This window comes from Bos taurus, chromosome 20, assembly GCF_002263795.3.
Source record: "Bos taurus isolate L1 Dominette 01449 registration number 42190680 breed Hereford chromosome 20, ARS-UCD2.0, whole genome shotgun sequence".
Lineage (NCBI taxonomy): Eukaryota > Metazoa > Chordata > Mammalia > Artiodactyla > Bovidae > Bos > Bos taurus.
Genome location: NC_037347.1, coordinates 51,362,467 through 51,380,319, shown reverse-complemented (window position 1 = coordinate 51,380,319; position 17,853 = coordinate 51,362,467). Strand labels below are relative to the sequence as shown.

The 17,853-nt window shown below is 35.8% G+C and overlaps 1 protein-coding gene across 1 annotated transcript in view; it reads right to left on the bottom strand.

Annotated features, from left to right (window-relative positions):
- The window catches only part of CDH12 (cadherin 12), a 375,294-nt gene that overhangs the window by 187,101 nt on the left and 170,340 nt on the right, over positions 1 to 17,853 (bottom strand). The window lies entirely within an intron of this gene.

Below are 17,853 nucleotides of genomic sequence, written 5' to 3'. Positions count from 1 at the left end.
TAACACTCTAGTATGATATGACTTGTGTCTCTAGTATTGATATGAATGCCTCTGAGCATGACTCCTGAATTCTATCTGTAAGCATTTCCCCATCAAAACCCATGGAATTCTCTTTTGACAATGTGCCATGTATGATTATAACCTAAAAGCAATATGTTACATTTTAATAGAAGCTACTCTCACCACGTTAAGTGATACTGTCAATTATAAGAAATTGTTCCATGAATTTATTCATTGGAACCAATTTGGTTCTCCTTTGATTAGCCTTTTCTGTTCACATCCCTTCAGCTACATTTAGATGTAAGAACTAGAACTACAAGCATCAGTTTGGTCACCTCTATGCAATCATGGATTTTTTTTTTTATATTACTGGGCATTATTTCTCAATATTTCATGTTTAATTAATAAGGGTAAGTGTACAGAGTGTGTGCTGTGACTGTAGTGAAAACAGGTCAGGAAACACGTCCAGAACAATTGAAAGGAGACTGTCAAGTGCTACTGACTTTCTAGTCCATTTTCTTGGATGTGAATTATGACTCCAATAATATACTTTTGGTGGGAAAAAAAACAGTTTCTGGCCTCTTGGGGGGGAGGATCTGAAGAGGTTTTAAATTATATTTTGTCATGAAAATACACATCTTGTCATCTTTCTTTAGATGTTAGTGTCTTTCATCTTGCTTGAAAGTTCAGATTGATCGGTAACCTTTTTCTGAAAAAAAAAAAAAATCGTATGTCAGGCACTTTGATGTGTTGTGCATATTTTTGTTCTGGAATCTCAGGAAGCTCAGACCATAGCTGAGAAATGCAAATTGAATTTTCCTTCCTACTCACTGACCTTGGAATGGTGTTAGATTGCCCCAGGAATTAGACTGCCCTACTTGCTACTGCTCTAGGCAACTCAATGACATAATTGTTGATCTGGCTTAATTCTGCAATTAAGGTTTGTGCAGACAAGAAAAACTTCCTCATCTCCTCACCTTTGGTGGCTACTTCTAGAAGGAACTTCGATGTGTTGACCAGAACCGAGGAAAAGCTAGTCCAGTTTTAAACCACACTGTCTCTGTTGCTCTGTCTCTGTCTCATTCTCTCTCTTTCTCTATGTGGTTTTTCATAGGTACCTTAATCTTTTAGGCGAGGGCATTCTACCCACTAACTAACTATAATCTGTGAATGTGCCAGCCTTATGACTTGGGAGGTAGGTTGAATAAACTTTTGAAGACAGGACTAACAAAAAGCGTTTTATTAATTCCCAACAATTAAATAAGCCAGCTGATGCTCTAAAGCATGATTTGATGTTGCTGGTACCATGGGAAAGGGGAAGGAAGGAAACGGCTTGCTTGTGCTTGCAGGATGTCCTTGAACAAGCAAAAGTGAATGAAAATAATGTCAGTGGAGGGGGTGGTCTTCACCCAGAGTGGCAGAAGTGAAAGCTACGTGTATGTGCAGAGATGTGTGGGCAGTGCTAGAGTAATGCAAAGAGAGTCTCTTCCGACTGCTTATAATTTCTCAGTAAAAATTGAACCAGGATGTCAGCTGAGAGAGAATGGAGAAGTTATTGGAGGCTTGTGGAAACAGCATAACAAATTAGGAAGAGTCTCTAGGCTAGTAACCGACTGAACAAACAAGGGGAATTTCGTGGGACAGCTGAGCGGCACGTGCGGCCAACTGGAGTTTGTAGTCATGGCAGACAGTTTGTCGTGGCTGTATTATATATCCTCCAGACACGTTACATTGTTATTATGATAGGTATGGAGCAAACACAGAGGTGGATTTAACCAAGTCAGGGCAAAAAACCTTGAAGTTGTATTCAAGACAATACAATTGTGATTGATGATAATATGGTTGATTGTGATAATAACAATCAACCATAACATTTAAGATGGGCAAGAAAGAATGGAATGTCATGGATGTTAGAGATTAAATATAAAGTGATATTAAAAATAAATGAATAATAGTCTTCAGTGAGGTGGTAACTTTCTAGAATGGCATTATTAGAAGGAAAGAATGGGAAAGATTGTGATTAGGGATTGACATGCTTGAAACTGAAGTTATGGAGACCACAGTTATTGAAAATGCCAACGATGATAACACTTGACTATAACCATGAGAGTGAGAGGCTGAAGTAGTTAAATGTCAAGTCATTGTGTGTATGTGTGTGTGTGTGTGTGTGTGTGTGTAGTTGGGTGGTGTGTGTGTGAGAGACAGAGAGAAAGAAAGTTAAGGAAACAAGAAAATGAGGCTAGAGATTTAGAATAATCATTTCTCAGCTTTCAGTTTAGTTCAGTTCAGTCACTCAGTTGTGTCTGACTCTTTGCAACTCCATGGACTGCACCACGCCAGGCCTTCCTGTCCATCACCAACTCCCAGAGTTTACTCAAACTCATGTCCATTGAGTCAGTGATGCCATCCAACCATCTCATCCTCTGTCATTCCCTTTGCCTCCTGCCTTCAATCTTTCCCAGCATCAGGGTCTTTTTAAATGAGTCAGTTCTTCACATTAGGTGGCCAAAGTACTGCAGTTTCAGCTTCAGAATCAATTTTTCCAATGAATATTCAGGACTGATTTCCCGTAGTATGGACTGATTGGATCTCCATGCTATCCAAGGGACTCTTAAGAGTCTTCTCCAACACCACAGTTCAAAAGTATCAATTCTTTGGGGCTCAGCTTGCTTTATAGTCCAACTCTCACATCCATACATGATTACTGGAAAAACCGTAGCTTTGACTAGATGGACCTTTGCTGGCAAAGTAATGTCTCTGCTTTTAAATATGCTATCCAGGTTGGTCATAACTTTTCTTCCAAGGAGCAAGCATCTTTTAATTTCATGGCTGCCGTCATCATCTGCAGTGATCTGGGAGCCCCCCAAAATAAAGTTTCTCACTGTTTCCACGTTTCCCCATCTATCTGCCATGAAGTAATGGGACCAGATGCCATGATCTTAGTTTTCTGAATGTTGAGTTTTAAGCCAAACTTTTCACTCTCCTCTTTCACTTTCATCAAGAGGCTCTTTAGTTCTTCTTTGCTCTCTGCCACAAGTGTGGTGTCATCTGCATATCTGAGGTTATTGATATTTCTCCCGGCAATCTTGATTCCAGCTTTTGCCTCATCCAGCCCAGCATTTCTCATGATGTACTCTGCCTATAAGTTAAATAACACAATATACTGCCTTGACATACTCCTTTTACTATTTGGAACCAGTCTGTTGTTCCATGTCCAGTTCTAACTATTGCCTCTTGACCTGCATAAAGATTTCTCAGAAGGCAAGTCAGATGGTCTGGTATTCCACCTCTTTAAGAATTTTCCAGTTTGTTGTAATCCACACAGTCAAAGGCTTTGGCATAGTCAATAAAGCAGAGGTAGATGCTTTTCTGGAACTCTCTTGCTTTTTCAATGATCCAACAGATGTTGTCAATTTGATCTCCAGTCCATCTGCCTTTTCTAAATCCAGCTTGAACATCTGGAAGTTCGTGGTTCACATACAGCTGAAGCCTGGCTTCGAGAATTTGGAGCATTACTTTGCTAGTATGTGAATGAGTGGAATTGTGCAGTAGTTTGGGCATTTTTTAGCATTGCCTTTCTTTGGGATTGGAATGAAAACTGACCTTTTCCAGTCCGGTGGCCACTGATGAGATTTCCAATTTTGCTGGCATATTGTGTGTAGCACTTTTACAGCATCATCTTTCAGGATTTGAAATAGCTCAACTGGAATTCCATCACCTCTTGACTTCTCATTCCAGGATGTCTGGCTTTAGGTGAGTGATCACACCCTTGTGATTATCTGGGTCATGAAGATCTTTTATGTACAGTTCTTCTGTGTATTCTTGCCACCTCTTCTTAATATCTTCTGCTTCTCTTAGGTCCATACCATTTCTGTCCTTTATTGTGCCCATCTTTGCATGAAATATTCCCTTGGTATCTCTAATTTTCTTGAAGTGATTTCTAGTCTTTCCCATTGTATCGTTTTCCTCTATTTCTTTGCACTGATCACTGAGGAAGGCTTTCTTATCTCTCCATGCTATTCTTTGGAACTCTGCATTCAAATGGGTATAGTTTTCCTTTTCTCCTTTGCCTTTCACGTCTCTTCTTTTCATAGCTATTTGTAAGGCCTCCTCAGACAACCTTTTTGCCTTTTTGGATTTCTTTTTCTTGGGGATCGTCTTGATCACTGCCTCCTCTATAATGTCAGAAACCCCAGCTTTATGACTATTGAAATGCCAAGACTTATGATGAGGGATGGTACTGGAGAGAGACTAACAGTGGGTTAGTTGCATTTTTACAGTCATAGGGAAAATGCTTGTTGGGTTCATAAATGGTAATAAGAAGGATGGAAAGCTCATTTTCACCTCCAGAGTTCTTAGGACAAAGCTGGGGAAGAAAAATCATCCAATGCTCATCAAAAATTTGGGGAGAAGAAATGTTCTTAGGAAAGACACCAGTGTCATTCAGAGCAAAGGTTAAGGGAATAAGAGATTGGGCTTTTTTTACTTATAACAGAAGTTTGCTTATAACAGATTGCATGCTGCAAAGAGTACTTTGGACACATAGCAAGAGTTGGAGAGGGATGGGGGACAGAAAGAGAAGCAAGTGTGTCCGGAGGTGGGGGACGAATGGGAGATGGAAGTGAGGGGGCAGTGCAGTGCCAAAAGGGGATGAGAGTTTATTTTCCATTTGTGTCTTTCACCTTTAAAATGTATGTTCATGTTTTTGTTAGGTTTACCAAGAACTTTTTCTGATATCACATATACTAATTCTTAATTGCGTATTTACTTTTGGCATCCTTCATTCATTGCTAACAATCTGGTTAATGCCATTGGATATTTTATCTTTTTAATGTACATCTTTTGGATAATTTAGAAAATGGCAAAATCTGCACTCTGTCTTGCATTTTTGGATGATTTGTAACATTATTATATAAATTATTCCTTCAATTTTTGTGTTGCTTATCTCAAAGCAGACACATTTTTCTTGGTTCTGAAGTCATTCTTGATTTTCCTCCTTCATTCTGTGCTCACCCATAAATTATAGTATGGATTATACTAGACAAGTCAGAATTCACTCTCCTTGCACAGATTTTTCAGGATGGATGGAACAAATAAGGAGATTTATGGCAATGGGAGGATGCCTACAGAATGAAGGAGAAATGGGAAGCCACAGGGGTATCAAAATTGGGCTGTAGGGAGCTTTTCAACATCTTCATTTCCCATTTAATATATAACATATGAAATCAGGTGGTTGTCTTTGTGGTTATAAAATGGGAAAATGTTCTCTCTGGTAAACAAAACAAAATGTAGTTTTCAGTTCAGTTCAGTCACTCAGTCCAACTCTTTGCGACCCCATGGACTGCAGCACACAAGTCATCCCTGTCCATCACCATCTCCCAGAGCTTGATCAAACTCATGTCCATAGAGTAGTTTTAACTTGTGACAAATGATTCTCCATATATTTTTTCTCTTTCCTGGTCATAAGTCTTTTAGGATATATGGAGATAAAATATTTTCCATTTCAGAATGTAGTGAATGGTAATTAGGTGCAAAATACGTGGTTGAGAAAAAGTATATACACGATAAGTATTACTGATTAACACACAATCTTATTCTCCAACTAGCCAGAAAGCAAATAGCCTATTAATGAGAACTCAAAGGGTTGGGGTGATGACAAAGTGAGACAGAGATTTGTTAGAGTTCGCTAATGATTTCAAGGCATTACATCCTTTTATTCTTTTATATATTTTTTTCTCATTAAGTCCCTCATTGATTCCTATTTTTTTCATTCTCTTCTTTTCTCTACTGTTTCCCCTACCTGGGCTTAACTGGAGGAATGAAAGATTTAAAGTAAGTATTTTTCTTGTGGTGGATATTCCAATCCAAACACATATCACTTTTGTAATCAGAACTAATAAATACTGAATTTTCAAACTAATAAAATATATTTGAAAGATAGGAAAGTGAAACAATTTCAGGTCATTATGATTTGTTATCTGGATACATCCTCATGAGCCAATATGACTGATGATACTGCCTTCATGTGTCCCTTAGCCCGAACTACTGTCTGAAATTCTGCCGAGAATCATTAAGTTTGAATACCAAATAGTTTTCCTGAGGACAATACAATGCAAGTTGTTGCTATTTTGGTGTTAGTTAATAACATCAGCAATCTTGTTGGATAGTGACATAGGAAGCATGGGTTAGATTTAGTAGAAATAGCATTTCGGATTACTGTTTTACTGGATGGAGTGGGGGGAAGGAAAACAGACTTCAGTGAGTGCTTCTGTTTGGCGCAAGAAAAGTGACCTTGAAAGGGATTGAATAATAATTCTGAGTGGGAAGGGTAGTTCACAGCTGAAGGGTTTGACTCTGATGCCAGCATGCTGGCACTGCTACTTGCTAGCTATGTTTGTGGAGGAACAGTTCTTAAGTCTCATTTTCTCCAACTTAAAATATAGAGAGTGATTACCTTTTTTGAAAGTTATTTTGCAGGATGGAATGACAGTGATCCTATATCCTGGTTTACCAGGGAAACTGCAGATTTGCAGCTATTTCCCATCATCTCATCTAGTTGACACTTGTCCTAGATCAAAATATCCAAGATTGGAAGATTCATTATAAAACTGTCCTGAATATAAGCTACATACTGTCAACTCTTTGTACACACTCAGTGAATGCTGGTCATCATTATTAGAATAATAACTCACAGTTATTTGTAGCATTATTGTTGAATACCACTGGAAATTCTTCCATTCTAAATTTATTCTCTGTAAACCAAAAATTTAGTATAGTATAAGTACTACATGAAATTCTTATGATTAATGAAATAATGTGTGAATTAATGGTAAGAAGAACACAAAGTTATTGATAATTGTGATTTTAATAGTTAATAACTTTATTTTTATTATGAAAAACTCGAACTATATCTTAATTAAGACTGAATCAGACTAGTGGATTATTGAATCACATTCCATAAGCAATGGTCTAAAATAGATTTTAAAGGATTTTGGTATAGCATGGAGCACCAAGGACAATTAATTTGCTCCAGAAGATCTTGCACTGTAAGTGTGCTAATTAAACACACTTACAGTGTGTTTAATTTTTCCAGTTAAAATTCTTGGTAGTAATTTTAATTCACAGACATATTTTCTATGACAGAACTTTTAGCTGGATCATTCAGAAATCCAAATGTCTCACTACATGCATAGACCCTACATTTTTCCTGCTAGAACAGGATATCTTATTAGTATTCCAGAGCATATGATCCAACGATTTACAGTATTCAAAAGCCTGTGAAGACTGTGAGAATATTGAAAGTTGTGAGAGGAAAAAAAAAAAAGCTAAGAAAAGAATAAAACGAGCATTTCCTTCACACTTGTTCCCAGCTGGGACTACAGCTGCTTGATTCATACCATCTGGGGGTGTCTAATTAGAAACTACCTAGAATAGGCTTTTAAAGAAGTAATTTGAAAATAAACTTAACATCAGCAGCAGTTCACATCCCAGAGGGCTAGGAGTTAAGGTTGCATGAACTTATGGATCAACGAACAAAAGAAATATTCACTAATCGCTGCACTTGTACAGTATTAATCCTGAATAAAGCGAAATGCCACTTGTTTCTTCAGTGCATAATGAAAGTGTTAGTTGGTCAGTAGTTTCCAACTATGTGCAACAGCGTAGACTGTAGCCCGCTAGACTCCTCTGCCCTTGGGATTTTCCAGGCAAGAATACTGATATGGGTAGCCATGTCCTCCTCCAGGAGCTCTTCCAGAACCAGGGATTGACCCAGGTCTCCTGCATGAATTGCAGGCAGATTCTTTACTATCTGAGCCACCAGGGAAGCCAAACACCAGCTGGCATTTAGGCTAGTAAATAAAATAAGCAAAAAAGAAGCTATTCAGATGAGACTCTTGCACAAACTCCTTGTTACATTGTGGTTTAAATTGTTTTCCAGTTTTAAAGTCATTTTTTTCTTCCTTTTTATTTTTAATTGGAGGAAAATTGCTTTACAATATCATGTTAGTTTCTGCCATACTTCAACATGCATCAGCCAAATATAATAGTGTCATTTCAAAACAAGTTGCTATTAATATTAGGTTACGAAACAATTTGACCAATGATGGTCAGAATTCTAGCCTCAAAAATTGTCTTGGTCTACTAAGAATAGCCTTAAGGAGAAATAAAATTAAAAATTTCCTGTTTTATCAATTTAATAAAAAAAGTATTTACCAGTCACAATAATTTAGACATCAAGGTGTCATAGAAATTTTCCAAATCAAAATAATGCTCTAATAGCACAAATAACCAACATTTGAAATGCACATCCAGAGGCTGATGAAAAAAAATAAATAACACTTCATTTTGGAGTCGCTGCCTTTTTACTAGTTGTATTGATGTCCATTCTCTATCACCAGGTTGAGTTTCACAAAAGAACACTAGTATACTGCATACAAATGATACAATATGGGAACACAAAAATAAGTCATTTTGCTTTGATCATAATAAGATAATTGTTTTTATTTGAAGTATTGAGAATTAAGAATATCTTATATTCTTCTCAAATATAATTTACATCATCAAAATTACATTAGCACAGAGGAACGTATATTGATGCATAATAAAAATGGTGTAGATACTTCCAAACCTAGAAAAATTTAGTCTTAATAATGTTTCATTAATTAGTCAAATTGGTAACAAACTGTTCCATTGTCTCCATTTTCTCCCCTAAGACAGAAATAACAATTCCATCTCCAGAAAAAGAGACACTTTTGCATGTTTAGGTGAGTATATTATCACTATTAAAACCAAAATTATAATCAGTTTTTAAGTAAAAAATATTCAGCTCTCTCAAAGGAACTGTGACATAATAACATTTGAAAAATCTAGAAATTGTGGTTTCTGGTTGCATGTTTTCACTGCATCATCTGCTATACAAAAAACAATTGTATATTGTTCCAAATAAAAAGTAAAAGAGAAAGACTATTAAATGTTGCAATACTGGACAAAGTCACACACAAGTTCTTATCAAATATAAGCATTCTCTCCTATCATTTCACTATTTTTTTCTATTTCTTTTTGAATCTCAGATTAATAATGTGGCTTAAAAACCTATGCAACAAGACTCATAATTTTGTATCATTCATTATATGTAATATATTGCCAGCACATTTTTTGACTTTATGTAAAAAAATGAAAAATGTACATTCAAGATTAGGGGACCATCATCAGTATTCATTAGGTAGAGTATCTAATGTAAACAAATGGAAGATATTCTCTTGACATACATAAGTTTAATATGTAGATCATAATTACCAAGACAATTTAAAACTGAAGTAGATGAAACAGCAGAGTGTGTATATCCTGTTTATAATTATTATTTGAATGCACCTTATTTGTACTATTAATTTTATTACTTTGAGCATCAATTATTTGTATTTTTATATGCCAGAATTAAATATGAGACCAATAACCTGTGTAATCTCCTGAGCCTTACGTTTTACTAAAATGAAAACCACATTGGGGTTCAAAGACAGAGTTGTCACTGGGAACAGGGCAGAACATTGGTGACATTTTTTAGTATTCCAAAATACACCTCAAGTGAATCGAGCTGATAACAAATAACACTTTTAAATAATTAAGGTAAGGTTAATTGGGCATATCAAAAATCTTGTAAAGTGGGAGGAGGGTTGTTTAAGAACAGCTGAAAAATGAATTATATAATCCACAACATTTAATACCTTGGGGGGAATCCCCTTTTGACTAGAGATTGTATTAACGAAACAAGCAACAGACTAGTACCAGTAGTACTAGTAACAGAAACATGAGGATAAACAGGAGGTTGCTCTATACATATAAATTAAATGGTAGGAGATACTGACATAAGAATAGGACATGATAATGGACTCAAGCATAGACATATAATAGAGAAGTTTATATATAGCAGTCATTGGATAAAGGAGGTGGGGGAATAATAGTAAAGCAGGAATAATTCATTAAACATTTATTCATTGAACTCAAACATGGCAGTGTACTGCCATGAGAAACTTTTGTAATCAGATGGAAGATAAAACTAACAGAAAGCATGAAGCAGTCACTAAATCTTTTTACTATCTGTGGATTCGAGGCACAGCCATGAGATTTATTTGACAAAAGGATTGCTACAGCAAATTGTATCATGGGGTGTTTTTCACTGGAAAACATTATTTCAGTTCAACTTTTTCAAGTTCAGTTCTTACCAACTTAGAGTTTCATATTAGAGTAATAACACATACAGACACATGCAAACACACACACACACTTCACCAAAATTATACATAATCATCAAAATGATATGCATTTTAACTGGTACATTTCACAGAGTAACTTGGTCATATTAGTCATAGAGGATTACTTTTGTCAGAAAGTGTAATATCTATTAAAAGATGCTCTCATCTTATAAAGATTATTCAGCTATTTGGAGGAGGAACAAGAGGTAATCTTCTCATTTGATCTGTATCTCTCAGAGTTCAAGCTGGGAGAAAATAAATAATTTCTATCATATAAGAAAATTTTAGTAATTATTGTTTAAATTATTTTAATTAATAATACACAATATCACCTTAATACAGGTTACTACTGTTAACAAATACAGGGTTTGCCTGAGTATAGTTTGCTTCTCGAGAATTTACCTCATGTTTAGCCACACTGCTATTCAGAGTGTGCTCTATATTTAGACAGAGCTGATGTATTAGGTTGATTGATATAAAATGTTTTCATCAAATATTAAACAATATCAGTTCCTTTGAAAGGTAATCAAGATGCATTTAACCTACATGGTTAAATTCATAAATTCTCAGGACAACAATAATGGTCAATAAATACAGTCCAAAGAAACAAATTCTACCCTGTATTTACTTCTCAATATCTTCTTTGAACATGACAACTGCTAACATTTGCTGAGTCTCAATTTCTTCCTTTGGATAGTCTGTAACCAGTCAATTATTCATTCATATTTTTCAGAAAACTCCATCAATTATCTTTTCTCTGCCATAGTTATACAGGTTCTATTTATAACAGTGGACAAATGTGAAGATTTAAGTAATATATGATAGTTATTTGTACACCATAAGTTCCAAGTAAGTGTGAAATTATTTTATTGTAAATTAAAACTAACTAAAAATGTGAACATATCGTAGTGGTGTAAAGTGATAGTCACACAGTCGTGTCTGACTCTTTGTGACCCCATAGACTGAAGCCCGCCAGGCTCTTCTGTCCATTGCATTCTCCAGGCAAGAATACTGGAGTGGGTTGCCATTCCCTTCTCCAGAACATATTTACGATCATAAAAGAAAAATGAGAACAAAGTATTCATCCAGAGCTCAACTAATGCCCCATTTAACCACACAGCAGATTACTCAAATTAAAAAAAAAAAAGTGCATAGTCTTAGAGAAATCTTCCCAAAACACACTATTGCTGCATAAGCAAAGATATGAAATAAGCTTCCATTAAAAATAAGAAAAGGAGACACGTACATATTTATGCACAAAAAGACACAATATGTGTGTATGTGTGCCTCTATACAAATGAGCATATTCGTGGTTTCTGGGGTTGGGAGGGGTTGGAGAGAGAAAAAAAAAAAGTATCTTCCTCTTTTTCCACCCATTCTTCCTATTCTCCAATTTACTTCTCCTCCCCCTGATTTTTCTCCTTCTTTTCCTCCTTCACTTCTGCCTCTTCCAATTATGTTTAGATAGTTTACCATATATTGTTTTAAATTAAATGCTACAGTATTTCTTAGTGATGGGATCATGAGATAATTTTATATACTTGTTTTCACTTTCTATAATGTTCCACATTTAAAATATGATATGTTTTAAACAATTCTTATTCACTTCAGTCATGGTTACACAGACATTAGCAACCTTTTAAGATTTACAAATCTGCAAAGGTAAAGAAGGGGGAAAATTTCTTGATCAAACTAATGTATTTCTATAAATGAAATGTTAATATTGCTCCCCTTGACTTTTTTTCTCATGTTTCTAAATTAATTGAGAAGAAATGTTTAACAGTCATAAGTCTGTCTTCCACTTCCTAGGTCCTTTCATTCATTCATTCATCTAATTTCTTATCATATACTTATTTGTTTAATAGACATATTAAACATATATCTTGCCTCAGCCAATGTGCTATGTGATAAACAAACAAAAATGAATATAGAGTTTATGTTCTTAAGATGCTTAAAGGATGCGACCACTTAAACTAAAATATCTACAAAGGCTAATAAGTTCCATAGTAAAGATATGATAGTTGCAAAGGGATGAGAAAGGAAAAGTAAGTTATGTAAAATCTGCTTTATGTTGACGTCAATCTTAGCAAAGAGGAAAACTGCTATAGAGTTCCGAAGAAATTATAGTAATCAACTTGTATAGATAAGAAATGAATCATTTTAGCAAAGAAAATTAAATCATAGCCATGTAGGATTTAAGCAGTCTGGGAGAGTGACGTCAGCAAGATGGTGGTACGGGAGTTTCCAGGGCTCCCGGAGCTCAAGGGTAATGATGAAAATGCACAACAGGGCAGGGTAATAGAACAGTAGAAGTTCTGTGAGTCAAATGATGACGGTCTTATATGATGGGAAAAGGAGTTTTACTCTGAAAATGAGAAGTGTTTTTTCAAGCAGGAAATTATCGGTTCAAAATTTGATGTCAGTAACTTTAGCTATGGCTAACTACACTTTTCCTCCAATTTTACTCTCCCCCCTCTTACTCTCTATTTCTTCTCACAAGTCTCTTCTCATCATCCCAGAAAGTAGACCTCTTCTTTTCTTTCTTTTCTCTACTTCTTTCGCTTCTTCCACCAGATTTAAATGGGGAGAAAATGAGTGGGTAAATATTCTTAGAAAATTTCATTGCTTTTTAAATGTATACCTGGTTGAAAATGTACATTCACTTCAATCTAACTATTACACTTTCAGGTGAATTCAGAAATACTTTTGTTTTTCACTTCAGTTCAGTTCAGTCGCTCAGTCATGTCCAACTCTTTGTGACCCCATGGACTGCAGCACACCAGGCCTCCCTGTCCATCACCAACTCCCAGAGTTTACCCAAACTCATGTCCATTGAGTCGGTGATACCATCCAACCATCTCATCCTCTGTTGTCCCCTTCTCCTCCCACCTTCAGTCTTTCCCAGCATGAGGGTCTTTTCAAGTGAGTCAGCTCTTCTCATGAGGTGGCCAAAGTATTGGAGTTTCAGCTTCAGCATCAGTACTTCCAATGAACGCCCAGGACTGATTTCCCTTAGGATGGACTGGTTGGATCTCCTTAGAGTCCAAGGGACTCTCAAAACTTTTCTCCAAAACCACAGTTCAAAATCATCATTCTTTGGCACTCAGCTTTCTTTACAGTCCAACTCTCACATCTATACATGACCACTGGAAAAGCTATGGCCTTGACTAGATGGACCTTTGTAGGCAAAGTAATGTCTCTGCTTTTTAATATGCTGTCTAGGTTGGTCATAACTTTCCTTCCAAAGAGTAAGCATCTTTTTATTTCACAGCTGCAGTCACCATCTGCAGTGATTTTGGAGCCCCCCCAAAATAAAGTCTCTCACTGTTTCCACTTTTTCCCCATCTATTTGCCATGAAGTGATCGGACTACATGCCATGATCTTAGTTTACTGAATGTTGAGCTTTAATACAACTTTTTCACTCTCCTCTTCTACTCTCATCAAGAGTCTCTTTAGTTCTTTGCTTTCTGCCATAAGGGTGGTGTCATCTGCATATCTGTGGTTATTGATATTTCTCCCAGAAATCTTGATTCCAACTTGTGCTTCTTCCAGACCAGCGTTTCTCATGATGTACTCTGTATATAAGTTGAATAAGCAGGGTGACAATATACAGCCTTGGTGTACTCCTTTTCCTTTTTGGAACCAGTCTGTTGTTCCATGTTCAGTTCTAACTGTTGCTTCTTGACCTGCATACAGATTTCTCAGGAGACAGATCAGGTGGTCTGGTATTCCCATCTCTTTCAGAATTTTCCAATTTGTTCTTACATGGACCCAAAGGTGTATGTTGAAAACTGTTCACTGAAACACTATTCATAATCATGAAACCTAGAGGCAAATTATTTTTTGCTATCCCACCTGGGATAGGCTTTCCACGTGGCTCAGAGGTTAAGAATCCACCTACAATGCAGGAGACCTGGGTTCAATCCCTGGGTTGCAAAGATACCCTGGAGAAGGGAATGGCTACCCACTCCAGTATTTTTGCCTGGAGAATTCCATGGACAGAGTAGCCTGGCAGGCCCCAGTTTATGGGGTTGCAGAGTCAGACACTGCTAAGCAACTTTGCATTTTTTTTTTGTTATAGAAAAATTTGCAGGCCTTTAAAAATGAGTTAGCTGCACAGGTACTGACAATGAAAAAAACATTGTGCAAATAATGCATACACCTTATTAAAACTGTATTAAAATGATAAATGATATATATACAATCAAACTATATTTTGTACAAGTGTAAAATTATAGAAAAAGAATCTTTGAATATATAGTACAGGAAGAATAGGAAAAATTCGCCATGCTTTGTATTTTTATATAAATGTTTGACTCTCCTTAAACATAAATGATAATCATATTTTTAAAATGCCAAGAAACCAATATACACAAATATATGATTAGGGCTTAATAGAAACTTCCACAAAATATATATTTCTACAGAGTTTCATATACAGTAGAGTCACAATAAAATTTAACATATTTCCTAGTCTTTTATTCAATAAAATACTTAGTTTTATTTTTCTTCTCATTGTTTCCTTCTTAAAAATAAGGCATTTTGCATTTATCATGAAAGAAAATCAATTTTAGATCATTAGGAGTTACTTCATAATAGTGCACCTTAGGGACAGGGAAGCCTGGAGTGTTGCAGTCCATGAGGTCACAAAAAGTTGGGTATGACTTAGGAGTGAACAACAAAAATGGACTTCAATTACTAAAATGCTCAAAGTAAGTTGTATAAAAATATGCACTAGTCACCACATAGATAAACATATTTAAGGCAAAAATTGCATGGGTGCTTTTAACTCTGAAAGCTTGAATATCTATTCTCTATTTAATTTAAAGAACTTTGAAATTTTATTTAGTTTTTAGTTTGCCTTAACAGTTTTTACTTAATGAGGTTGCATTTCTCCTTTTTCCTAATGATTTAAAATATCTAAGATTTAAAAAAAAATTAAAATATGTATATAACATAAAATACTGAAAAATTTCATTATGTACACATGCTAAATAAAAATATATCATCTATCTAAGCTTATAATGTAAATTACAGTATTGTCTATAAACTATCCATAAGCCTGTGTTTGTAATTGAAATCTGTTATGTTAGTGAAAGAGTCACAGACTTCACAGTTATGGATTTTCCTTCACTTCCAAATGAATTAAAGTTCTGAAATGAACTTTAGTACTCTTATTTTAATAGTCACTGCTGCCTGCAAGCTAGCTGCAGGTCATTTTAGTTACCAGAAGCAACAGTAATTTACAATATCATTCTATGACTATTTGTAGGTAAAATTTTGTAGGCAGCTGACTCCAGCCAAAGGCTAGCTTTAGGATAGCAACATAATCCCTAAGAAAAAAATGTGAAATAACCCAGCCATCTAAGCATCAAAAGGAAATGCACCTTGCCTGACAGTATTTGGAACAAGAAATAGTTTCTGAAGTTTGTTCGACATTTATGAAAATTTATAAATTAAGATAATGAGTCATTTAAACATCACATACTTAATACATTCATTTTTCATTATATGAAAATTTCTTTTTTTAAAATGTTGAGTCCAGATGTTTCCCGTTATGAATAATTTGTCAATTTGTGCCAGAAACTAAACTTAAAAAATGTGACTGATCATTCCCATTAAGAAATGAGACTCGAAGTCTGTTTCACTAAATCAAGCTTAAATTAGTGAGTGTGTACTTAGAGGTAGTTGAAATCTAAGGATTCTTTGTGTTAAAAGCTTTTAAATTATATTTTTGGCAAATTGGCTGGTACTCTTTGACTTGAAAGTAAGAGAGACATGAAGAGACAAAGCACACAGTGGAAAGTCTCTATAAGAGAATAAAAGATGTACCATTATTCTCCAGTTTCAATATGGAGAATGGTGTGGCTGATTTCATTTCTAATCTAGCTTCCCTATGGTTTAGAAGAGTATTTTATTTTCAAAATTGAAAAGTGAAGATTGTCTACTGTGGTAGACAGAACAGTGGCTCTTGCAAGTGTTCATATCCCTACCACTGGAACCCGTTACTATATTACCTAATATGGCAAAAGGGGCATTGAAGATGTAACTATCCAAGGATCCTGGGATAGGAAGAGGAATCTGGGTTAGCTGAGTGGGGCCAATGTAAACACAGGGGTCTTTATGTGAATAAAGAAAAGAGTTAGAGTGACAGAGATGAGCAATCTTGAAGAAGGGGCTGAGGTGGTGTGATTCTAAAATGAAGAAATGGGCCATAAACAAGGAATGCAGGTGGTCTCTATAAGGGAGAAAAGGCAAAGAAATTAATTCTCTTCTAGAACCTCCGGAAGCAATGCAGCTCTTGATTTTAACCCAAAAGTTCCTGTTGGACTTTTTACTTTGAGTACTATAATAAATTTTTATTGTTTAAACACACTAAGTTTTGGCAGTATGTTAAATGGCAAGTATAAGAGACTAATAAGAAGCTAATACAGTTGAACATATAGTTTTAAAAAAATAGGTAATACAGATCTAGATTTTCTGAACCTCTGCCTAGGTTCTTATATTTTTAACTTCATATAATTAGTGTTCTATCAATTTTCTTATATTTTAACTTTATAGTAAGAAACATTTGAGACTATACGTATCCAGTTCAGTCGCTCAGTCGTGTCCAACTCTTTGCGACCCCATTGACTGCAGCATGCCAGGCTTCCCTGTCCATCACCAACTCCCAGAGTTTACTCAAACTCATGTCCACTGAGTCAGTGATGTCATCCAACCATCTCATCCTCTGTCATCTCCTTCTCCTCTTGCCTTCAATCTTTCCCAGCATCAGGGTCTTTTCAAATAAGTCAGCTCTTCTCATCAGGTGGCCAAAGTATTGGAGTTTCAGCTTCAGCATCAGTCCTTCCAATGAACATTCAGGACTGATTTCCTTTAGGATGGACTGGTTGGATCTCCTTGCAGTTCAAGGGACTCTCAAGGGTGTTCTCCAAAACCACAGTTCAAAAGCATCAATTCTTCAGCACTCAGCTTTCTTTATAGTCCAACTCTCACAGCCATAATGACTACATGATGAATACTATACGTATCCATATAAATGTAAATAATAATGTATAATGTGTATATATGTGCACACATATACATATGCATATTTTCAAAACTTTAAAACCTTTTACATCCTAATACTAGCAATATACTTCCATTTTCTTTGGAATACTAAGTACAGTCTAATTTTGTGAGTTGCTTCACAAGGCTGAAAAAACACAAGGGTAATGGCAATATCAAATCCCAATATTTAATCCCCAAATAGTGTCAAAGCCCCAGACAACTCTGCAGTAAGCTGTTATTGACTGCATGCATGCTAAGCCGCTTCAGTCACGTCCAGCTCTTTGCAACCCTATGGACTGTAGCCCACCAGACTCCTCTGTCCACAGGATTCTCCAAGCAAGAATACTGGAGTGAGTTACCATGCCCTCCTCCAGAGAATCTTCCTGACCCAGGGATTGAACCCATGTCTCCTGAGTCTCCTGCTTTGGCAGGTGGGTTCTTTACCACTAGTGCCACCTGAGAAGCCTTGATATTGACTAGTGTGAACAATATATCTGCAGGGCAGAGAGAATCCATACACTTCTATATGTAAATACATTTTTTTTTCTATTT